Below are 15,338 nucleotides of genomic sequence, written 5' to 3'. Positions count from 1 at the left end.
CTGTAGACATAACAACCGTACCCTACACAGACCTCAAGCCACACATAAGACAACACCTGCGGAGAACATGGCAAACACACTGGGACGAACAGACAGACAACAAACTACACGTAATAAAGCCACACTTGGGACGGTACACAGCTGACTTACGCAACAGACACACGGAAGTCGCCTTGGGTAGGCTGCGGATAGGGCACACCCATGCGACGCACTCGTATCTGCTGACGGGATCTTCTAGACCCCAGTGCAGCAGGTGCGGAGATGCCCTATCCGTGGTGCACATACTAATCACATGCAAGGCACTTCACACAACACGACGCAAACACTTCCCACAGCTATACAGACTACACGTCCCACCACACCCAGCGTTTTTCCTTTCTGATGATCCCATGTTTTCTATCAAGTGCGTTTTTAAATATTTAGAAGAAGTTCAATTTTTAGACCTCATTTCATACCACGCGTGATTACTCCCTGGCCCTATACACCAGCCATGCTCATTGTCGTTTTGTGATTTTACTTTTGTTTTTGCGGACTGTTCGTAGTGTTTAAGGTTTCACCCCTCATATATGACTATTGTTTTGGCGCTCTTTGCCCTAGTTGGCCTTGCGCCATAAACATCCAACCATCATCATCAGTTTCTTTTCCACCACTTCCTAACTCGAGTCCTCCGAAACCGAACAACTATTCGTGCTTCATCGTGATGGAATCTGTAGACCAATCAAAACCTCTTGCTTCACAGTCTGTATTTCTCATTTCAAAGTTTCTTGACGGTATTGTTGGAGGGTCGTATAAGGCCAAAAAACATCGAACCGGTGAAATTCTTGTCGAGGTCAGTAGCCAGGATCAGGCCAATAAACTTCTTGCTCAAACTAGCATCGCCGATCTGCAGAAACAAAGATCAGCAGGCGCAGAGAAAAGAAGCGCCTGTATGCTGAGACGCAGGAACGTTTTAAGAAGCGCCAAACTGAGTGCGCAAGGGAGGTGTTGGACGGCAAAGTCGTCGCCGACGTTTCAGACCCGAAGCGACTGCTGCAGGAGTGGAAGTCGATCATGGAAACTGCTCCCTCGGGGACTGCGTCACCGGAGGCTGAGATAGAGGACGAGTCAAGCGGATATGATCCATACGCTGTAATTACAGCGCAAGACATCAAGGCGGCAATGTTGCCCCTAAGCTCCGCAGCTGGCCCAGATGGCCTAACACCCAAAGAGCAGCGTAAGATACCCTCAGTGGTGCTAAGAGTGTTGCTCAACATACTGCAACTCCTGAAACGTATCCTGGTGTGTCTGCGAAATGCAAGAACCATCTTCCTCCCCAAGAGGGTGGGCGCTGCGCACGCCGCGGACTTCAGGACCGTGTCATCGGAAAGCTGTGGAAAGCCACAGCTGTGGAAAGCCACAACTACAGAAAGCAAGAACCTCCAGGCTAGAAGCCCATGTAAAAGAAAAATAAACGTTCCCTTATAAAATAAAAAGAAAATAAATGAAAGCGCGAAGAAACCTGTACCGGCAGTGCTATAACAGGTTGAAGCCAATTCGAAAAATAAACAAAAAGGGAGCCTAGACTCCAAAGGTTTTAGTAGAAAAGCCAATTGGGAGAAAAAAAAAGGAGGCTCTTGCTTTGGTCGGCGGAGAGCAGCACAACCCAGCACCAACACCTTTATTGAACGGCAGCATAGGAAAGACGCCTCTTCTAGATTGCAGAATTAGTAAACCCCCCATATTTTGCAACCCGTTTCCCTACCTCCAACAGCAACCCAGCCCCACCCTCCCCCGACGCCACCCTCCCCCCACCGAAACCACCATCAGTCCCGACCACCCCCAAAAGCACACCCCCACCCGAACAGCCCAGTCCCCACAACCCGCTCAAACACCACGACGTCCGGTAGCCCACCAAACCAACACCCTTAGAAATCACTGCAGTACGTCCCGTCGGCTGTCCAAAGTAGATACCCCAAACGTATCGTACCTCCCAAACCAATGTCCCCAGAAAAGTCCCCAACAGGAGAAAAAGTCCCCCACACGCCCCCCCCCACAGTCATGTGACAATATCACCGTCCTTCAGACCCCATCACACCCACCTCTCTGTCGCATTGTCCTAGGAAGGCCACTAGTCCGAAGAAAAACTTCACAAGCGGTTCCAAAACGCATTTGGTCCACAGACTGTGTCAAAAACATTGTCCAGTACCACAGCGCGCGGCGACTGCTCGTCCACGCCTCAATTCCCCCCCACCAATTTCGTTCCGCACTCCTACTATACAAAGTCCCTACACAGAGGCCAAAGACAACGTCCCATTTGGCACACTTGTAACTGAAACATTGTTGAATATGAAGTCCCCACACAGAGTCCCCACACAAGGTCCCACTTGGCAGGTATCACACGGGATGATTGTTCAAAAGCCGGCAGGGCACTTCCACCTCTTGTCCTGTGACACTATTCTGGGAGAAGGTAGACAGACGAAGGAACAGTCAGTTCATAGTGCAGTCGAAGTGAGACGCCGTGCAGCGGCAACGCTAGAGCAGCCGCCGCTTCCCAGACCAAGACCGCTGTCACCGTCGAAGTCCGCAACTTGCGGCCCGCGCAAAGGCAAAACCAGCACATCGAGCCTCTTGAAGACTGCCACCACGATTCATCTGCAGGATCCGCCCCTGCGGCACTCCAAGTAAGACGGGCACAGCGTCTTTGACGGCTAGAAGAACGCGGGTCGCACTCCCCGCAGAACCCGTCGCCAGCGCCTTGTGTGCCTGAAAAAATAAAGAAACAGACAGAACACGAAAACCTGCTCTGCAGCCCCCCGCAAATCCGTAAAAGCAAAACCTAGTAAACTCCTTGCGCTGTTCGGCTTGTCAGTGGCAGGCTTTCCTGCAAGAGCCAAAGGCCGCTCGAGGCTACTGGAGGGGCCTGTTTATCCTATCTTGTTTAATATTTTTGGTGGTTGGTGATAACGTTCTAGAGGTCGGAAGGGAAAAGTAAGTACATTTGCATATCCATATCACCCCCGCACGGGGCACCTTGAGCAATCTTGGTGATGGTACTGGCGATACCGCGGACCCCGAGCCCCCAAACATACGCTGGATCCAACCGTGGCGATGTGTTTATAGGTGGAGGGTTAGAAACCACGAATGGTGGCCGTCGGAGCCCAGGTCAAGCTCCGGCGGATGGGCTCCCTGTCTGTTCACCAGGCAGGGAGCTCCGGGACCTCTTTGGCTACCAGGGTAAGGTCAAAGAAGAAAGTACCCCCGTCTCCCTGCTTTTTCCTATGCCATATGGATAAATCAAACCCCCCCCCCAGACGTGATCGCCCCCAGAAAAGGGGCCGCACCGAAGTTTCTTTTCCACCACTTGCTAACTGGAGTCCCCCGAAACCAAACAACTATCCTCGCTTCATCGTGATGGAATCTGTAGCCCAATCAAAACCTCTTGCTTCACAGTCTGTATTTCTCATTTCAAAGTTTCTTGACGGTATTGTTGGAGGGTCGTATAAGGCCAAAAAACATCGAACCGGTGAAATTCTTGTCGAGGTCAGTAGCCAGGATCAGGCCAATAAACTTCTTGCTCAAACCAGCATCGCCGATCTGCCAATCCGAGTCACGCCCCACCGCAGCCTAAACAGCTCCCAGGGCGTGATTTCCGAGTATGACCTACTAAATGAATCTGAAGCTGACCTGCTGGAGGGCCTTCGTAGTCAGGGCGTAACAGCGGTCAGGCGCATCACCATCCGCAGAGATGATAAACAAATACCGACAAAGCACCTCATCCTAACCTTTGACAAGTCCATCCTTCCAGAATTTATCAACGCAGGTTACATCCGATGTTCAGTCCGGCCGTACATTTCCCCACTTCATTAACGTATATAGGTATAGGCCCGAGCAGTCCATCATCCCATAAAAGGTTTAATGAATCAAAAGCAAACTGGAGCACATTCACACAAACATCTCAACTACACCACACATCCATAAAACACCTACACGTGGAGGAAGCCGCCCAACTCGTCACGGCGCACATCCTCGACGCTGCCGAAAAGGCCATTCCCCAGGCCTGCAGTGCGTCCCGCACCCCAAGGAGGCCCTGGTGGAACGAGGACTGCAGGCGGGCGCGAGAGGCCCAGAACAAGGCGTGGGGTGTCCTTCGCCGCTACCCCACGTCACATAACCTCATTTCTTTTAAACGGGCAAAGGCTTTTGGGAAGCGAGTGCGTCGTGAGGCGAAAAGGGAGAGTTGGCGCACCTTCCTCACTTCCATCAACTCATACACTGACACACACAAAGTCTGGACACGAATACGAAAACTAAAAGGACAACAGACACACAGCCTGCCCCTGGTTAGTACAACAGGGGACACACTGGAAGACCAGGCTAACACACTTGCACAACACTTCGAACACGTGTCCAGTTCAGCACACTACACCAACACTTTCATTAAACACAAAGCATCATGTGAGAAGAAGTCCTTGCGAGACACTAATAAGTCGAACTCACCCTATAACGCCCCCTTTTCACTTCATGAGCTGAAGGTCGCACTCGGTACTTGTAAACCTTCAGCTCCAGGTGCAGACAGGATTTCATACACAATGATACAACACTTACATGAAGACACAATTGAAACACTTCTTAACCTCTACAATAAAATATTTCTTTCGGGGCACTTCCCACGCTCTTGGAGGGAGGCCATAGTAGTGGCTTTCCTAAAGGAAGGGAAGGACCCTTCCTCTCCCGCCAGTTATCGCCCCCTTGCCCTGACAAGCTGCCTGTGTAAGCTCTTCGAGAAGATGTCGAGAAGATGTTCGAGAACGGTCTTCTCGAGAGCTGTCAGGCAGGCTTTAGGGCGGGGCGATCTGACAGCAACGGTTTTAAATTTAATCCAGGGAAGTGCACTTGTGTCTTGTTTTCCAAGAGGCGTGGCATCCGGCCGGATCCAGACATTCAACTCCACGGTGTCTCGATTCCTGTCAAAAAGGAACACAAGTTTTTAGGTATAATCTTTGACGAAAAGCTCACATTCATCCCACACATAAAACAACTAAAACATAAATGCTTAAAAACAATGAATATCCCCGCACGGGGCACCTTGAGCAATCTTGGTGACGGTACTGGCGATACCGCGGACCCCGAGCCCCCAAACATAAGCTGGATCCAACCGTGGCGATGTGTTTATAGGTGGAGGGTTAGAAACCACGAACGGTGGCCGTCGGAGCCCAGGTCAAGCTCCGGCGGATGGGCTGCCTGTCTGTTTACCAGGCAGGGAGCTCCGGGACCTCTCAGGCTATCAGGGTAAGGTTTGAGAAGAAAGAACCCCCGTCCCCTGCTTCTATACTATGATGTATGGCATTCTCTAAACCCCCCCCCCAAACGTGATCGGTCCCTGAAAAGGGGCCGCACCGAAGTATCTTTTCCTTTATTGCCATCTTTGACATTTCTTGAACCAGATAATTTTTCTCGATTTCTTGTCATGGAATCCATCAATCCAACCCACCCTCTTGCATCTCAGTCAGTCTTCTTGATTGCCAAGTATCTTGAAGCCATAGTAGGAAAATCGTATAAGTGCAAAAAACAAAAGTCTGGTGAACTCGTAATCGAAATAAATGACAAGCAGCAGTCTGCAAAGCTTCTTGCTCAGACTAGACTGGCTGATCTCGACATCCGGGTCACACCTCATCGGAGCCTCAACAGCTCGCAGGGTGTGATATCCGAAACAGACCTCCTGAACGAAACCGATGCGGATCTCCTTGCCGGCTTGAAGGATCAGGGCGTCACTGCCGTGAGACGCATCACTATCCGCAGAGACGACAGGGAGATTCCGACCAAACACATTATCTTGACTTTCGACCGCGCAGTTCTTGGACAATACATAAATGCAGGTTTCATCCGTTGCTCCATCCGTCCCTACATCCCGAACCCGCGGCGCTGTTTTAAGTGCCAGAGGTTCGGGCACGGTACGAACTCTTGCCGTGGCCGAACGACGTGTGCAAAATGCGCGGCGCACGATCATCCGAGCGAGAACTGCCCATCCGAAACTCTCACTTGTGTAAACTGCGGGGGGCCGCATGCAGCGTACTCCCGCAAGTGTGAAAAATTCCAAATGGAAAAAAAAGATAATTAACATCAAGGTCACGGAGAACATCACCTTCCCAGAGGCGCGAAAGAGGTTCGCCTCTTTCCCTCTGGGGAGGTACGCAGACGCGGCTCGCCGGGGGGCGGAGTGGCGTCTGGTTTCCACAGGGACCTAGTTCAGCGCGTCTGACCTGGTCCCGCCCCCGCCCCCCGCTGGGTTGCCTCACGCAGCCCAACCCGGCACCACGCCGCTTGCTGAGGCAGCAGCGGTTGTGGTGCAAACCACTTCTGTCGGGACCGGTGCCGCTCCCGCCTCTGTCTCCCCGTCCTCCAGTCCGTTGGAGGGTACCGAGGTGATGGACACCACGGGCCCCGCACCGGCTCCCACCGTCACCGCACCGCCCGCGCCACCTCTGGTGCCCTGGACGCCCTCGGCGGTGGCGGCTCAAACGAAGGGCTCCCGAGGGGGGGCCAAGTCCGGGGGGCCCGGTCCGTCGGGCACCCCTCGGACATCCGACGACGAGATGGATGTCGGGCCGTTCCTGCCTGCAACGCAGCGCAAGGAGCGGCCACCGACTTCCAAGCCTACAGACAGGCCTAAAAAGCCTAACCCCAGAGTAGCAGCCCCGAAAGACGACACATGAACACATACACACACTCCATTCATTCTTAAACCTAAATAATGGGAACAGAAAACATCATTCAATGGAACTGCAGAGGCTTCCTTAAAAATCTTGATGATGTGTATGATATCCTGCATGCCAATCAGCCAAGTCTCATGTGTCTCCAAGAGACTCACCTCAATTCCAAACAGACAAATTTCTTAAATAGGTACATGGTATTCAGAAAGGACAGGGTTGGCGGCACACACTCTTCAGGAGGTGTGGCAATTGTCGCCCGGAAATCCTTAGCCTGCCACCCTGTCACTCTGAACACTCTCCTCGAGGCTGTAGCAATTCGAACAATAATATTTAATAGGTTGGTAACGGTGTGCTCCATTTACATTCCTCCTGATCTTGCACTTTCGAGCTCTGATTTCGAGGCGCTGGTCGACCAGCTGCCCGAACCATACATCCTAACAGGCGACCTTAATGCGCACAACTCTCTTTGGGGCTCCTCCAGAACGGATGCCCGAGGTCGCCTGATAGAGAAATTTCTTACATCTTCAGGAGCTGCCTTTTCAACAAAAAACAGCCTACATACCATAACTTAGGACATAATACGTACTCACATCTCGACTTGGCTATTGGTTCTGCAATTCTCTTTCCATGTCTTGAGTGGGGCGTGGGCACGGACCCATATGGTAGTGACCACTTCCCCACATCCCTAACATACAGAGGTAAAGGCCCATGCAGTCCATCTGCCCATAACAGGTTTAATGAAACAAAAGCAAACTGGAGTACATTCACAGAAACATCTAAACTACACCACACAACCATAAAACACCTACACGTGGAGGAAGCAGCCCAACTCGTCACGGCGCACATAGTCGACGCCGCCGAAAAGTCCATGCCCCAGGCCTCCAGTGCGTCCCGCAACCCAAGGAGGCCCTGGTGGAACGAGGACTGCAGGCGGGCGCGAGAGGCCCAGAACAAGGCGTGGGGTGTCCTTCGCCGGTACCCCACGTCAGATAACCTATTTTCTTTTAAACGGGCAAAGGCTTTGGGTAAGCGAGTGCGTCGTGAGGCAAAAAGGGAGAGTTGGCGCACCTTCCTCACTTCCATCAACTCATACACTGACACACGCAAAGTCTGGACACGAATACGAAAACTAAAAGGACAACAGACACACAGCCTGCCCCTGGTTAGTACCACAGGGGACACTCTGGAAGACCAGGCTGACACACTCGCACAACACTTCCAACACGTGTCCAGTTCAGCACACTACACAAACACTTTCCTGAAACACAAACAAATGGCCGAAAAGAAGCCTTTACATGACAATGACAGGTCAGCCACTTCTTATAACTCTGAGTTCACACTTCATGAGCTGAGGGGTGCTCTGAGCACGTGTAAACCCTCAGCTCCAGGCCCAGATAACATTACATATACAATGATACAGAACTTACACACAGACACTCTTGAACAACTTCTTCACCTTTTCAACAAGATATGGCTTTCGGGGCACATTCCAAAGTCTTGGAGGGATGCCATAGTTGTAGCATTTTTGAAAGAAGGGAAGGACCCTTCTTTTCCCGCTAGCTATCGACCCATTGCCCTGACCAGCTGCCTGTGCAAGCTTCTCGAGAAGATGATAAACCGGAGGCTTGTGTACTTTTTGGAGTACAACGGTCTTCTTGAGAGCTGCCAGGCAGGCTTCAGGGCAGGGAGATCCACAAACGATCAACTTGTGGCACTAGAGTCATACATTAAGGATGCCTTCATTTACAAACAATTCTGTCTTACGGTGTTTTTTGACATAGAGAAGGCCTATGACACCGCATGGCGTTATGGCATACTTACTGACCTTAAGTCGTTCGGAGTCTCTGGTAACATGTTAAATACCGTTATTAGTTATTTGTCGGAGAGAACCTTTCGCGTCAGAGTTGGTTCTGCGCTGTCAAAGGTACACGTGCAGGAAAATGGCGTGCCGCAAGGTGGAGTTCTAAGCTGCACTCTCTTCATAGTAAAGATGAACTCCCTTGGGAAGGCACTGCCGCCTACAATTTCTTACTCTATGTATGTAGATGACGTGCAGATATCGTTTAAATCTTGTAATATGTCAATATGCGAACGTCAAGTCCAGCTCGGCGTCAAGAAACTTGCCAGCTGGGCAGACAAGAATGGTTTTAAATTGAATCCTGCAAAAAGCTCCTGCGTTGTGTTCTCTAGGAAGCGCGGGATCCTTCCAGACCCAGACATTACACTTAATGGCGTGTCGCTTCCTGTGAACAAGGAGCACAAGTTTTTAGGTGTTGTGTTTGACCAGAAACTCACATTTATTCCACATATCAAGAAACTTAAACATAAATGTCTTAAAACAACGAATATCCTGAAGGTTCTCTCCCACCATTCGTATGGTTCCGACAAAGAACTCCTGCTTCGCTTGTATACTGCTTTGGTTGGGTCTCGTTTGGACTATGGCAGTGTGGTATATGGGTCGGCGAGTAAAACAGCATTGCGAATGCTTGACCCAGTACTACACTTGGGGCTACGGCTTGCGTCGGGTGCTTTTCGCACTAGCCCTGTCGAGAGTCTATATGTTGAATGTAATAGGTGGAGCCTTGAGAACCAGCGAGCGTACATGGACTTACTTTATGCTTTTAAAATTTCATCTCAGAATAGCCACCCTTTTTATCCTGTCCTTAACGATACATCCACATCTGTGTTGTTTGTAAATCGCCCGTGTTACTCCGCCTTTTTCACTTCGAGTGAGAGAGCGAGCCTCGGATCTGAGTGCTTCGTTTTTAGACGTGTACAGGTCATCCTCTTTAAACATTTTACCGCCTTGGCAAGTTCGCCCTGTGTCCTGTGACCTTTCTTTTATAAAGCTTGACAAAAATTGGGTACCGCGAGCTGCAATACTTCAGCACTTTCTTTCTTTGCAGTTCAAATACCCACGTGCTGAATTTTACGGTGACGCTTCTAAAACCTCCACTATGGTGTCGTGCGCTGCTCATGGTCCAAATTTCAATGCAGCCAGAACCATGAGCGTGCACACAACAATTTTTTCAGCAGAAGCGTACGGAATTTTACTGATTGTACGACATATCCTTGAAAATCAAATTCCCACTTCTATCATCTACACAGATTCTTTGAGTGTTGTTCGCGCATTATCATCGCATAAACTCCCCAAAAACCACATAAATAATCTTGTATTCAACACTATCATGTCGGGGTATGCAGAGAAGCATCGGCTGCTCCTCTGCTGGGTCCCAGGACACGCTGGGATCGCTGGGAACGAGTTGGCAGACGAGAGGGCCGGTGCTGCTGCACTCAGGAACACTGTAGACATTACAACGATACCCTACACAGACCTCAAGCCACACATAAGACAACACCTGCGCAGAACATGGCAAACACACTGGGACGAACAGACAGACAACAAGCTACACGTAATAAAGCCACATTTGGGACGGTACACATCTGACTCATAACAGACATACGGAAGTCGCCTTGGGTAGGATACGGATAGGGCACACGCATGCAACTCACTCGTATCTGCTGACGGGATCTCCTAGGCCCCAGTGCAGCAGGTGCGGAGAGGCCCTATCCGTAGTACACATACTAATAACATGCAAGGCACTTCACACAACACGACACAAACATTTCAGAGAACTCTACAGACAACATATTCCCCTACACCCATCGCTGTTTCTTGGTGAGAATGCCATGGTTTCCCTGAGACGTGTTTGAGTATTTGTCAGATGTTAAGTTTTTAAACCTTATCTCATATCACGCATAATAAAATCTGGCCCTATACACCAGCCATCACCATTACCTTTAATTGATTTTACTAAGTTCGGTCTACATGTTTTTATACCTACCTTTTTGTGGTAATCACCTCGCTTCATTATATAACTTCTTTTCTGGCGCTCTTTGCCCTCGTTGGCCTTGCGCCATGAAACACCAACCATCATCATCATCAAAAACAATGAATATCCTGAAGGTTATCTCGCACATCTCTTTTGGTGCTGACAAACAGCTTCTGTTGCGTGTTTTTAACAGCTTGATAGGCTCACGATTGGACTATGGCAGCGTTGTCTATGGGTCAGCCACTAAAACATCTCTCAGAATGCTGGACCCTGTGCTTCATCTAGGGCTCCGCTTGTCCTGTGGCGCCTTTCGGACTAGTCCAGTCGAAAGCCTGTATGTAGAGTGCAACAAATGGAACCTACAACGTCAGCGAGCATACACAGACCTCCTCTATGCTTTTAAAATTTCATCCATGCCTCACCATCCTTTTAAATCAGTTTTTCTTGATACCTCCATGACTGAACTCCTTCTAAATCGACCATCGTTCTCTGCGCCCTTCTCTTACAGAGTTAGAGAGGAAGCGTCAGAGCTTGCTGTCTCGTTTTTAGATACCATCCAAAGTTCTGTAACAGATCTCATAGCACCATGGCATCTCCGCCCTGTCTCATGCGACACATCATTCACACATGTAGATAAAAACCGAGCTCCCACATGTGCAATTCTGCAGCATTTCTTGTATTTGCAGCAGAAGTATGAGTGCTCTGAATTTTATACGGATGCCTCTAAGACTTCCACCTCGGTGTCCTGTGCGGCGCATGGGCCCGGCCTTAGTGTCACTAGAACTTTTAACACTAACACAAGTATCTTTACGGCAGAGGCCTATGGTGTACTTCTGGTTGTTAATCATATCCTTCAAAGCTACATCCCACAATCCATTATATATACAGATTCTCTTAGTGTTGTGCGGGCGTTGTCGTCAACAAAGTCCTCAAAAAATCACGTTATAAATTTAATAGTCAAGGGTATTATGTCTCTGTATGTACGCAAATCTGAACTGGTCTTTGCTGGGTCCCTGGCCACTGTGGTATAGCCGGGAACGAAGCAGCGGACCGAATGGCTGCTGCTGCTACACTCTCGAATACAGTAGATATAACCTCATTACCCTACACAGACGTGAAACCACACATCAGACAACAACTTCGCGAAACATGGCAAACACACTGGAGTGAACAAACAGACAAGTTACACGTAATAAAACCACACTTGGGACCATACACCACCGACACACGCAATAGATACACTGAAGTCGCCTTGGCCAGATTACGGATAGGGCACACACATGCAACGCACTCGCACCTTCGCACTGCATCTCCAAGACCTCTGTGCAGCAGGTGCGGAGAGGCCCTATTCGTGGTGCACATACTAATCAGATGCAAGGCACTTCACACAACACGAAACAAACACTTCAGAGAATTCTACAGACAACATATCCCACTACATCCATCGCTGTTTCTAGGTGACGAAGCCATTGTTTCTGTGAAACGTGTGTTTGAGTATTTGTCAGATGTTAAGTTTTAAGTGCGAATGCACTTTATAAGCGACCCCAAACCATCCACCGCCGGCGTCGGCGGCGGCGGCGTCCGCAGTGCTCCTCTATATTTAAAGAAGAAACAGCATCCGGCGCCAGGTTTCGATCCGAGGACTTTGCGGGCCGCAGCCCGACGCTCTACCGAATAAGCCACGGACGCGACGCTGATATTGTCAGTACCGCGCCTTATATCTTTAACGCATTCAAACTACGTCGTCAGCGGCGTGCGTTGGGGACTCAGCGGCGTTATAGCGGCTTGATAACTGCGTGGTGTACACGTGATACTACAAACCCGATGGAAGAGATGGAAGAGAAGGCGGCGAGGCGGTGGGCTGCGGGGGCCGAGCGCAAGCGCCGCAAGCGGGCCGACAACCGTGCATTCGCACTTTCACATTCTCCCCCTCGGGGAAATGCGGGGGAATTTTTTTAAACCTCATTTCCTATCATGCATAATCAAGTCTGGCCCTATACACCAGCCATGCTCATTGTCGTTTTGCGATTTTACTTTTCTTTTTCCTGACTTTACTTAGTGTTTAAGGTTTCACCCCTCATATATGACTATTGTTCTGGCACTCTTTGCCCCAGTTGGCCTTGCGCCATAAACATCCAACCATCATCATCATCATCTTCACGTTTCATTACGCTTTGGGTTTCAGGAGACCCATTGACTCGCGCACATGTTAGACTCCTTGGTCCGTGTTTCAAGACGGGTCGGGTGGGTTACCGACCTAATTTCCGCAAGCCACCAGAGACCTCCGCGGGAGAAAGCCCCGCTCGCCCGGCTTCGCGCCGCCCACACCGTCACCGCCGCACCAACCCGGACGACAGGAGGCGACAAGCTTGCCCAGCGGGTTCTCCGCTCCGTTTCCAGAGGGCGTCATCGTTCGGGCCTCCCGACAACCGGGAGAAGCCCATGGGACCTGAACGGGGTGACCAACTCTTCGCCACACGGCACAGGTGTAACACCCGCAAAACCGTCCCCGAAGGAACAGGCAGGTAACCTCCGCGGCCGGGCTCAAAGCGGTACTTTTTGATCGACCCGCGTCCGTCGCGGCGTTCTACCGGCGGTGGGAAGTGCGCACCGCGGAGATCGAGTCACACACAAGCGGCCGGAACAGCCCCCCCCGAGAGGGGCCATTTACCTTACGCCACAAGCTTCGCGTTCGTCCGGAGACTGAATCCCACCGCTCCATCCCATCCCAACATCCATCCCAAAAGAGAACCGTCGACTGCAAAGCCACTACCGCAACTGCACACTCGCCCTTTTTCGTACGTGCGTTCGTACAGGCGAGAAGGTAATCACGCGCCGCTTTCCCCTGCTACGAGCCACCACTTTCCACCCGGGACCGCACGAACACGTTTTCCACCACGGAGAAACCGGCGACACCGGCCGACGCAAGAAACGCCTTCCAAACACACAGGCAATCTCCTCCAGGTCGAGAGCTTTCCTGCAGCGAAGTTTGGTCGAGCCGGCGCGCGCCCTTATTCCCGGGGGCCAACGCGCGCGCGTTCGAAACGGAGAGGAAACGCCTCAACGCGCCCTTTTCACCCATCGAAAGGACTGCCGCGGCCGATTCGCGTTTCAACTCTCCTCGTCGTGGACTCTAACTCGGAGAATTCCGAATCTCAGAGACGACTGCAGAAGCCGAGGGGAAAAAAAGAATCCGCACGCCATGCGCACCTTCAGGCGCGCTCGGCTGCACTTAGCCCTTCTTGTGACGGTGTGCCAGGACTCTCGGCGTCCGCTTCTGCTCGCCTCCGCACCCTTCGGGAGGTTTCGCAGCCGATTCGCGGCTCACCGCTTCTGCTCGCCTCCGCACCCTTCGGGAGGTTTCGCAGCCGATTCGCGGTTTCCCAGAGAAAGTGTCGTAAGAGGCACGAGCGCAGGGGATGCATCCGTTCCCCGCCAAGCGCTCATCCGGCGTCGTCTTTCACACGCGCTCACGCAACCTTCGAATCCGATTCGGCGTCCCGATTCCAACTTCAGACGCTTTTCGAAGGGCGATCCCGCTTCGCGCGTGATTCAGACTTCCCAACACGCCAGCGCTGGAGGGCCGGGGAACACATCCCCCGGGACCCTCCCCTTTGCGCGTGCACTCCAATCTCTGACATCTCGTCCAACGACGTCCTCTGCACAAGCTTTTCACGTTCAACGTGCTGTCCATAACGCCGACGCGGTCAAAACGAGTCTCGAGCGCCGCACCCAACGAGCGCACGACACTCTCTTGATATATGATCCGACCCTCAGACAGACGAAGCTAAGGGAAGACCCAAGACCGCAATGTGCGTTCAAAGAATCAGTGCTCAGTGTGTCCTGCAATTCACACCAAGTCTCGCAGCTGGCTGCGTTCTTCATCGACCCGAGAACCGAGTGAATCACCGCTTAGAGTCGTGTAGTTTGGGTTTTCAATTTAGCACAGTAAAACAAGTGGTTTCTGACTCTGGGTATCCACCAGGTCCGAACGGCCAAAACAGCGCGGGTCAGTCTCCTGTCGCTATTGCCGCGCTACTTGCATCGACATCTGCGGCGTCGTCGCGGCTCAAGTGCATCACTCTCGTACGAATGGTAAATTCGCAGAAACCCATCGGGTTTTTTGTTTGTGCTCGTGCTACATTCTGCCCTTCTGCTGTTCACGATCTGCAAAAGTATAGTAGAGCTCTGCAGCGTGCAAAGGGGGGCAGCTGGATATCCCCCCCCCCCGCGGCGAGCCATGCAAGGCTTTCCCTGACGTGCGCGCCACTAGTAGGATGACGAGTGCACGACCTTAAGAGAGCATGGCTCTCAACTATTGGCTGCCGCCTCCGGGTTGCCCCGGCCCGGAGTATTCCTGTCGCGCGAATAGGCAGCCTTGCATTCTCCCGTCCTCCGCGACATCCTTTTTCCCGTCATTCTCCCGTCCTTTCCCCGCTGATTTTAAGCCCGTTCCCTTGGCTGTGGTTTCGCTAGATAGTAGATAGGGACAGTGTGTGAGAAGGAGAAGGGACTCTAGACCTGCACCACAGAAGCATCGCAGGAGAAGGAAAAGGAAATAGGAACGGAAGTAAAGAGAATAAGAATAAGAGGTTACAGATAAAGTAGAAAGAGATGTAAAGAGAGAAAAGAAAAAGGAAAGAGAAGTGAGGAATGAGTTTCCACCATCAGCTCCACCACAGCTTCCGGAACGGGCAGGCTCAACGGGCTTTTATTTTTTTTTTAATTCAAACAAAATACAAAAGGGTTACAAAAATGTTCTGTTTGCTCTTGTCTTGAGAGTTGATTGAAGAATACTCCTTTTTATCTTGAAGGA

The 15,338-nt window shown here is 51.1% G+C and overlaps 1 non-coding gene across 1 annotated transcript; it reads right to left on the bottom strand.

Annotated features, from left to right (window-relative positions):
* Positions 1 to 14,289: 14,289 nt before the first annotated feature.
* LOC144176095 (5.8S ribosomal RNA) lies at positions 14,290 to 14,442 on the bottom strand. The gene has a single exon (XR_013323783.1). It is a non-coding gene; the product is annotated as a 5.8S ribosomal RNA (ribosomal RNA).
* Between the last annotated feature and the right edge of the window lie 896 nt (positions 14,443 to 15,338).

This window comes from Haemaphysalis longicornis, unplaced genomic scaffold (assembly GCF_048455015.1).
Source record: "Haemaphysalis longicornis isolate Haplotype H1 unplaced genomic scaffold, Haemaphysalis longicornis Haplotype H1 scaffold_3, whole genome shotgun sequence".
Classification (NCBI taxonomy): domain Eukaryota; kingdom Metazoa; phylum Arthropoda; class Arachnida; order Ixodida; family Ixodidae; genus Haemaphysalis; species Haemaphysalis longicornis.
The sequence above is the reverse complement of the archived record's forward strand: the minus strand, read 5'-3'. Positions and strand labels throughout refer to the sequence as shown.